The sequence below is a fragment of the Elgaria multicarinata genome, chromosome 11 (genome assembly GCF_023053635.1).
Source record: "Elgaria multicarinata webbii isolate HBS135686 ecotype San Diego chromosome 11, rElgMul1.1.pri, whole genome shotgun sequence".
Classification (NCBI taxonomy): domain Eukaryota; kingdom Metazoa; phylum Chordata; class Lepidosauria; order Squamata; family Anguidae; genus Elgaria; species Elgaria multicarinata.
Window position 1 is genome coordinate 21,873,289 of NC_086181.1, and position 10,032 is coordinate 21,883,320.

The window sequence follows — 10,032 nt, forward strand, 5'->3', positions numbered from 1 at the left end:
TCAATAATGATATTGGTCTATAGTTTTTTTTGTCAACGTCAAATCTTGTCCCTCTTTTGGTATTAAGCTTGTATATTCTGTCTTCCATGTCTCCGGCATCTTCCTACTATTCAAAATAGAGTTCATCTTATTTTGTAAAGATTGTAAAAGTTCTTTCTCAAAGCTCTAATACTATAAACCTGGAAGTCCATCTGGTCCAGGTGTTTTCCCAAGCTTATTTTTTTCTTATTGCTTCCATTATTTCTGTTACTGTTAAAGATCCATTCATAGTCTGTCTCTGTTCTTCAGTGATTTTTGGTAGTTTTTGCTTTTTATTATATTCATCCATTCCTTCTTGAAAAACCTCATGTCCTTTATATAGGTTCAAGTAGTATTGATGAAAAACTCTTTTGTGAACCACCCAGGGAGCTTAGGCTGTTGTGTGGTATAAAAATGCAAATAATAATAATAATAATAATAATAATAATAATAATAATAATAAATAATCAATTAATTCTGTATCTCCCTGTTCTAGATTTAATATCATCTTCTTCACTCTTTCTCTTTGCAGTTTATAATCCAACCATCTTCCTGGTTTATTTGTGAATTCAAAACTCCTTTGTTTCACATAATTTAATTTAATTTCCTTATCACTTATTGTTATCATCTATAGTTATTGTTGTAGTATTCTTATTTGTTGAAGTATTTTTATCTTTCCTGGAGATTTCTTTAATTATTCTTTTTTCCCAATCTCTTTCAAAATGTTCTGTATTTTCCTTGCCTTTTCCTCTTAAGTTGAGCATTATGTTTTGTAAAATAACCTCTAATAAAAGCTGTACTTGCATCCCAAAACATTCTTATATCTGTGCCTTTGTTTAAATTTATCTCAAAATGTTTTTTCAGCTTCTTTTTGCAGTCTTCCACAACAATTTCATTTTGCAATAAAGCTTCATTTAATCTCCATCTAAAGGTGTTGGATTTTCTTTTATAAACCATAGATATAGGGTTATGATCAGAAAAAATACTTTGGTAAAATCTCTCTTTTTTAATTTTGGTAACAAATTCTTTAGTTACCAATGTCATATCTATTCTTGAAAAAGATCTATGCCTCTCTGAGAAATAGGTATATTCTTTTGCATTACCATTTGTCTGCCTCCACACATCCACAAGTCCTAAATTGTCCATCAAAAAGAAAAGAAAAAGAAAAAGAAAAAAGCACCTTTTTGGAAGTTTCCTCTGGTGGCTTTTAATATTTTTTTTCAGATGTCCTGTCCAATTGAGGTAAAATAACTCCATTCCAATCCCCCATCAGACACCAACTGTCATAAGATAGATCATTTAGACTGTCCATAAGCCTTTTGTAGAAATCTGCTTTGTATTTGTTTGGGGCATAAACTCCCAACACCATAGTTGTTGATCCATTTATATTGATTTTTACTCCTACAAATCAACTTTGTTCATTGGACAATACCAATTCTGGTTTCAGATGAGATTTAATGTATAAGATGACGCCATTTTTCTTTTTCACATTCACTGAAATAAATTCTTCAGCCAAGTTCTTATTAACCAAATATTTAATATCTTTTTTTTTAATATGAGTTTCTTGAAGACAAAAAATGTCTTGTTTTAATTTTCTCAAATAATGAAAAAAAAATCTTTCTCTTTCGGTGGTGCATTTGCCACATTTTTATTCTATATTAAGTTTTTGTAATCCATAATCTGCTTGGTATATATTATCACAACTCAGTCCATACTTGTGGCACCCAAAGTGCCCTCACAATCTTCTTCCATCTTCTCCAATTTTTCTTTATATTTCTCAGAGAATTCCCTTGCTTTTTGCTAGGGATGTGCACGGACCCCCCCCCCCAATCCGCTTCTCTTCCAGATCCGCAACTTCTGGATTGGGTCCACTCCACTCCGCTCTGATCCTCCTATAGTCCGCTCCGGTTCGCTTCGAAGCTCCGGATCCAGATCGGAGCTCTGCTTTTCCCCCATAGGCTTGCACTGAAATCCAAAAAAGCCTACAACTTTTTTTCTGTTAATGTTAGAAACCTCAAACTTGGCACCATGATAGCTTATACATGTATACACATGCATGCCAAGCCTCAAGCAAATCCAATCCTCCCCTGATTTTGGGGAAATTTTTGAAAATTGGACACCCCATTTTCAGACATGGGCTTTTCTCCGACATTTTGACAGATAAAAACATGGAAGCAGGCACATCCACATTCATGGCAAGTTTCAAGCAAATTCCATCATCCCCTGGTTTTGGGGGACTTTAACCTCTAATGCAACACCCCTAACCCCAATTCACACCCCTTTCTATATCTTCTTCAATTTTCATGTTAGCAACATCAAATTAGGCACCATGACACCTGATGCATGTATATACATACATGCCAAGCCTCAAGCCAATCCAAGCCTCTTCTGATTTTTGGGGAATTTTTGAAAATCAGACACCCCAATATCTCAGGATTTAGAGCTGCAGACAGCTCAATGGTGCCATTTCAAAGGAAATCCCAATGTGCCATGAATTGGGGAGTAGATAAACCTAAATATGAATCTTCTTCCACACTTGAAAAATTTATTTGGAACTTCAAAAGTCTAAGTGAGCGCAGGAAGGAATTATCCCCTGAGTCAAAGCAAGACACACACAAACCATCCCTGCGAGGCAGGCAGAGGAGGAGGGAGGGAAGGCAGGCAGGCAGCAGACATTTCTGAGGGCACAAGGAAGTGCGGCAAGGATGGCTTGTTTCCTTCTAAGCCAGCAGTAACACATTGCAAACCAACCCTTCGAGGCGGGCACAAGGAAGTGAGCCAAGGATGGCTTGTTTCTTTCTAAGCCAGCAGTAACACATTGAGGCAGGCACAGAGGAGGATGACTGGGAGCAAGCATGCTGGAGGCTGCTGGGCACAAACCACAAAGCCCATCTCCCAGGCACCAGGCAGGCAGAGATATGCCATAGATCTATGGGGGAGTCAGTCCCGGCAGATGCCCCACCACAGCAGCACCCCGGGGGGAAGACAGGCAGGCAAGCAGCAGACATTTCTGGGGGCACAAGGAAGTGAGCCAAGGATTGTTTAAAAGCCAGTAATGCAAACCATCCCTGTGAGGTGGGAGCAGCACAGAGAGATGCCTTTTATTTTGCATCCCATAACTACTGGGAGGCTAGGAGGATAAGAGTAAAGCTTTGTGATCCTTGCTTCAGAGTTGATTGACTGCACTGTGATCACAGCCATTATTAAACAACAACAACAACAAAAACAACAATAGTAACGTTAATAATAGCAGTACTAATTAATATTAATAGCAACAACAACAACAAGGAGTTGAACCACAATGAAAGCCTGCCTGACTTCACTGAAGGCGAAAAACCAGGAGAGCTTGGGCTATGGGTGTATAAAATGGAATAAATAAATAAATAAACAAAGGAGGTGACCCATTCCAGCACTAGTTCAGTCCTCATTCCCTGACCTTCCTTTTGACTAACGCAGGAGCACTGCTATCTATTCTGGATCTGGATTAAGCTTCAATTTATTTTCCTTCATCCAGTCTGTTAGTGACATCAGACACCAATTTAGATCTAGAACAGCTTCCTTGGATTTCGACAGAAAGGAGATACAGAATAGTGTATCATTAGCATACTGGTGGCACCACACCCCAAAATTCCAGGCAATCCCTCCCTAAAGTTTCATGTATATGTTAAATAGCATGGGGGATAAGATAGAACCCCAAGGGACACCACTAACCATTGGTCATGCTAACCAACAGGAATTTCTCAGCACCACCTATTGAAATCATTCCTCCAAGAAGCACAGTCACACACACACCCCAAAAATGCTTTTGACAGCATGCATACATTCAAAAAAATGTGCATTAAAAATAAGTACTTTTTGTACACAAACACATTTTAATGGATAGCAGAAGAAAACATACATTTCAAAGAGCCAAAGAATTGATGCATATATTTGGGTGGGGGAAACATACAAAACAATTTATGGAGTTTCATGTAAAAAGAAAAAGAAAACAAAACCCACAATCTGATATGGATTATCATTAATTCAATAAATGGATCTATTCTAAGCATTACAAAGTCTGGATCCCACCTTCAGTCTTGTTTCCCCTGAATTTGACACATATTTGTTGTGTTTGCAATTTGGAACATTTGAATAAATTAGACTGGACTGACATAGATTGTAGCCAAAGCAGAATCTTACAGTAGGTCCAGAACATAGCTAGACAGGGCTTTATCCTGGGGTGACCCCGGGATCGTCCCTGTGCATCCACTTGAGGCACAGGGGATCCCGGGAACAGAGAGGGATTATCCCTCCCTTGCCCTGGGATCTCACCCTCCCCTTTGGCCCCAACATGGCGTAGGGTGGGGGGAGCAGGGAAAGTAATTTATTTATTTTTTAAAAAAAAACCACTTACCTTATGCTGGCCCTTTAATATTAAAAAAAATGGTGGGTGTGACACCTCTCCTTCTGAGTTCATCATGCATCGCATGTAAACAGAGGAGGGATCTTGCATTAAACACAATGCGAGATCTTCCCTCCTCCGTCACAGGCTAACAGGTAGGTCTAGCTAAGGCCCCATTGTCTCCATAACATACACACCATAGGAGGAATATATATGAAATGACTCTTAGGGATTTGTTTTAATTCATTCTCCTTATTAGCTGTTCCCTTTTATTCAGCTCAGGCTTTACCAAAATTATATAGCATTTGGGACAAAAGATACAAACCAGTAACCCAGCGCTGGAGCCTAAAATGGAGAAGATCTCCACAGCTACCATGTATTTGCCTTTAGTACTCAGGTAGGTTGGAACAAAAGACACCCAAACACTGCAAAACATTAGCATGCTGAAGGTGATAAACTTGGCTTCATTGAAACTATCTGGTAACTTCCTGGCTAAGAAAGCCACAGTGAAGCTTATGATGGACAGGAATCCCAGGTAGCCCATGACAATATAAAACATGTTGACAGACCCTTCATTGCATTTGAAGATGATCTTTCCTGATAATGACTCCATATCAACATCTGGAAATGGAGGAGAAGTTCCTAGCCACACCACACAAATTACTCCTTGAACAAAGGAGCAGAGAAACACAATACAGCTGGTCAGTCGTTTCCTCACCCACTTCCTCAGGTGAGATCCTGGCATGGTTGCCTTGAAAGCAAACACCACTGTGATAGTTTTGGCCAACACAGAAGAAACAGCCACTGAGAAGATTATGCCAAAAGTAGTTTGTTGGAGAAGGCAGGTCACCTTCCTAGGCCTTCCGAGAAATAACAAAGAACAAATGAAGCAAAGCAGGAGAGATATCAAAAGCATGTAGGTGATATCCCGATTGTTGGCTTTGACTATGGAGGTATCTTTGTGCTTAATAAAAATTCCTAGTACCAAGACTGTGATCAGGGAAAACAAGACTGCAAGAGAGGCTAAGGAAATCCCTAATGGTTCTTCATAAGACAGAAAGGTTATACTTTTGGGAATGCATTGATCTTGATCCTTGCTTGGATAAAGGTCTTCTCGGCATTTTAAACAATCATCCATGTCTAGAAACGAAGAAAAATGAGATTTCATTGTCAATTCATGTGTGGACTTGCAATGTTACTCACATCTGCTTTTGAACTGGGATAGTGGGATACTCTGCTTATGGGGAACTCCACCTAAAGCAATTAAAGCAATTCTATCTTTTTGTGTGTGTTTTAGGAAATTATCAAGCATCTTATTTAGTATTGTAGATATCTATTAATATGCTGTATGCTACCTTATTCTTATATAAGATGTTTCATTTATTGGATGCTGCCTTGAACAGGAACAGGAAGGATAACTAATTTCTAAACTGAACAATTAATTGGATGTACAGGCTACAGATTCACAAATAATACTTCAAGTATTGAGGTTTTTCTTGGTACCCCAATCAGGGCTTTTCAGGTATTCATAGCACCACCGTGGATATCAATATAATGAAGCTGCAAATGCCTCTACTCATGACATCAATAGCTAGAAGTATGTGCAACCTATAGCTGCCAAGATGAAGTACTTGTAAGAATTAGCCTTGATTTGAAGATGTCAGGATGAGTCCTACTTCTACACATAATTTATTATGCATTGAGGCAAAACATGATTCGTGAATCATTGACCAACCCAGACAACTATAGCACCTTCTGTCTTGTAGCTTTTATAATCAGGCCCGTCATCTTATGATTACCCCATTGTTGAGCAAACTGTCCAGAACTTCAGGCAAATTTTATGTTAAGTTTCTGTTGGAAGATAAGTCTTCAAGTGTAACTTTGGCTGTTGCTAAATTTCTTACAGTGGCGGCCAAGATTAGAGCTCTTTGTGTATTAGACTAAAGTTGATAATAGCTCTAATTGTATGATTTCATGTCTGATTCTTGTGTTTGGTTGTTTGTTGTTTGTTTGTTTTCTTTTTATGGATCTATAGATCGCAATAAAGAAAGTAAAGACTATAGCACCTGTTCTAATTCTAGATTTTTCAGCTAAAGGCTGGTTCATGCATGCATACATCACCTAACTTCTCTTAACATTGCATGAACTCCATTTAAATGTGTGGAATGTTTCTATGGACAAGCATTGGATTTTAGAGGAGATGCTTCCTCATATTTCTGATCCCATGTAGAAGTCGGGATAAAATTATTCTAAACTCTTTGAAGGATAACCCAGGTGATCTTTTTACCAAAGTCCTGTGCATGTGCTTGCTGGCAACCCAATTACAACAAAAGTGGGAAAGGGATGTGAATGAGGTTAGCATGCATGCCCCATCCCATACTTCCCCAAGCCTCCAAATTACACCCCACATCTTGGCTCATTGTGTGTGAAGACCTGAATAATAGGGCCCTGTAAATGCACTTTGCTGAACATAATCACAGAGCTCAAACAACCAGGAAGCATGCTTTACCAGGATTCGCAATCATGGTAGATACATTAATGGATTAAGATAAACACACCTCCACATCCCTGTGATGTAGCCCATTCACAGTGTATGTTCAGTGTACCATGAACTAGTGCTATTAACAGCCAGAGTTGGAGCACTGCTTCACCTACCCTTTTTGTTTGAAATCTTCCCTTCTGGGCATGGAACACAATCATAGCAGCAAAATTTCTCCCCTTCTTTTTTCTTCTTCTGATAACCTGGGTGGCAAGAATCACTACACAAAGAAACTGGCAGCTCCTATTAGCAATTAGAAGAGAAATTTATGATATTGCTTGAGAGAGGAGAATTTTGAAACTGGAGAAAAGAAGTTAACTACTCAGTCCAATGCCTTATCCCATAGAAACAGACATGATGACTACAGAGAAGGAATGGTAAATATTTCATGGAATCATAGAATAGCAGAGTTGGAAGGGGCCTACAAGGCCATCGAGTCCAACCCCCTGCTCAGTGCAGGAATCCACCCTAAAGCATCCCTGACATATGGTTGTCCAGCTGTCTCTTGAATGCCTCTAGTGTGGGAGAGCCACAACCTCCCTAGGTAACTGATTCCATTGTCATACTGCTCTAACAGTCAGGAAGGTTTTCCTGATTTACCATGTTTTAATGTCACACACTTCTTTAGTTTGGCAATGTGATATGAAGTATTAGTTATGGAGGATTAGAATCACTGACAGGATCAGATTATGAAAACAAAGGTAAGTATCAGGCCCTGACACCCATCTGGAGAATAAAGTAGATCTCAAGAGAACCCTAAAATACGTACCTGGTTAAAGCGTCCATGCCATGCAATTTTAGCTTGATTAATGCTAAATTCTTTGATATGAGCTTTGTGTTGGACCCTTCCAATATTCAATCTAAGGAATGAGTCATTTGGGGATATTACCACGTTCATTATTTCAAATCCAGATTCTATTTCTCTATTAGCATTAAAGGAGAATGTTTCTCCAACTGAGTTGTTAAACACAATGCCTTGAAGAAATGGGTGGAGCTAGTGGACAGAGAAGAGGAGGGGAGAAACGAGAGAAAGTATTTTATTGGTTTGTATATTACATGTATCTATGCCCTGCTCTATTACTCAAGAGATTTACAGAGCAGCATATAAGTTTAAAATACTTAGAAGTTAAAACCTTTTTTTAAAAGCTCATTTTAAAGACAAGAATGCTAATTCTATCCTAACCTTAATTAAAAGCAGCAGTAGCAACAACAAAATGTCAAACTAGGAGCATATATAATATTACTCCAATATAGAATGTCATCAGATGGGTGTATTTGTGTGTTTCCCTACTGTTGCTATGGTCTCCTGCTGCTTTCCCACAATAGCAATGGTCTCATTCAGGGGCCATTGATATCTTGTCACTTTTCCTGCACATAGCAGGAAATGCTGGTTTATTCCATTTTTCAAAAAAAAGATGGATTAAACGGGGTCTATTTTGCAATGCAAAACAAGCGAGAGGAGTGGGAAGTGCATGGGAGGTGGATGTCATTGTCTAAAGGATGCATGAACATCTGCATGTGAGCAGTAGTGAGCGTCCAATAAAACACTTGCCTGATGGAAATCATAGGCCTCATCTACACCAAGCATGATATTGCACTAGTAAAGTGGTATGAAAATGTTATATAAAAGCCAGGTGCTACAATACAGCTTTATAGTTGTATTGAAGTTCACTGACAACTTTTGGGGCCCATTGACACATACTATATACTGCTTTCATACCACTATATCTTGCTTGGTGTGGCTCCTGACTTTTATATACTGCTTTCATACCACTTTCATAGTGCAATATCCTGCTTGGTGTAGATGAGGCCATAGACTAAAGTTGATCTAAAGCCATACATAGTCATTACATTTATGGGCATCCCTCATCTGGTGGCCATGATTCAGGGCCAGACCGCATAGCTCTGCCCCAACATTGTGCACATCATGTAGCACTTACCCTGTGGCATCTGCAAATGCAACACAATCGAATGCAGAAAAGGAACCTTTGCTGATAGTGCAAATGGGGCAAAATTACAAAAAAGGGGGGGAGCAGGGGGGGAAACCCATTTGGAATCTTACCAGAATCCTTGTGTCATATTACACAACATTTTCCTTACTGATAGTTTTATAGATTTTTTGTATAGACAGTCATAAAAATCTGAAAATGGGATCCTATAACACTATCAGTGAATAATGTGTATAACATCATTTTACCAGTTATTAATTAAATAAACATAACTTGGATGTTTGATATTGTATCACCTTGTACTGAGCTGTTCATAGGAACAAAGCCATTTCATTGAGAATATGTATTACCTGCCATGGCCATTGATCCTGAGGTTGAGCTCTTCTGCCCTTCATCATCATTCTGTGATTGGACCTGGATGAGTACATTGCATGGAAAGCATGCACCATAGCATAGACAGCATTATAGATGCTGTAACTGTGGCCAGTCACCGCCATTTCAAAAAGTGGCCCAGGAAGGTTCCCCAGCTTCTCTTCTCCAGTACATTCTTCACCAGACTCCGTCAGTTCCTGGGGGTTAGGAAATGAGCAGTCGAAGGCTTGCTCACAGAAGTCCTTGAGAAAACTATTTCCTTGTCTCTGGCAAGGTTTCATGAGCTGAAGAAATCTCTTGAAGTTTAGAAGCTGATGTGAGTGTACCATGAAGGAAATCGCACCTTGGAAGACTTGCAAATCTGCTTTTCTTTGGATGCTTGTTAATACAAAATCTATCTGGGCTGTCATAATCCATACCTTTCTCAGTGATACATTATTTTCTGTATATAAAGTATCTGTTATAAGAATCAGCCACATAATGATCATCGTTTCTCCATAGACAATCAGTGTATTGGCTGTGCTATTCGTGAAATGTAGATGAAAATTTAAGGCCATAGTGGTCATTTGCTCGTTTGTAGGCCATGAAGCTTGCTTTGGCATTCTTTCTATGAAGGCTGAACAGATGCCATTCTGCGAAAGCAATGGCTCCAGCACTTGAAAGAAATGTTCTCCACTGTCATCATCCACAGCAAATAGTCCAACCCACATCCATCCAAAATGTTGAAGCAATCGTATAATCCCCAGATACTGGTGGGATTCATTTGGAACCAT

General features: G+C 39.1%; 1 pseudogene; it reads right to left on the reverse strand.

Moving 5' to 3' along the window:
• On the reverse strand, positions 1 to 10,032 carry LOC134405408 (vomeronasal type-2 receptor 26-like; annotated as a pseudogene).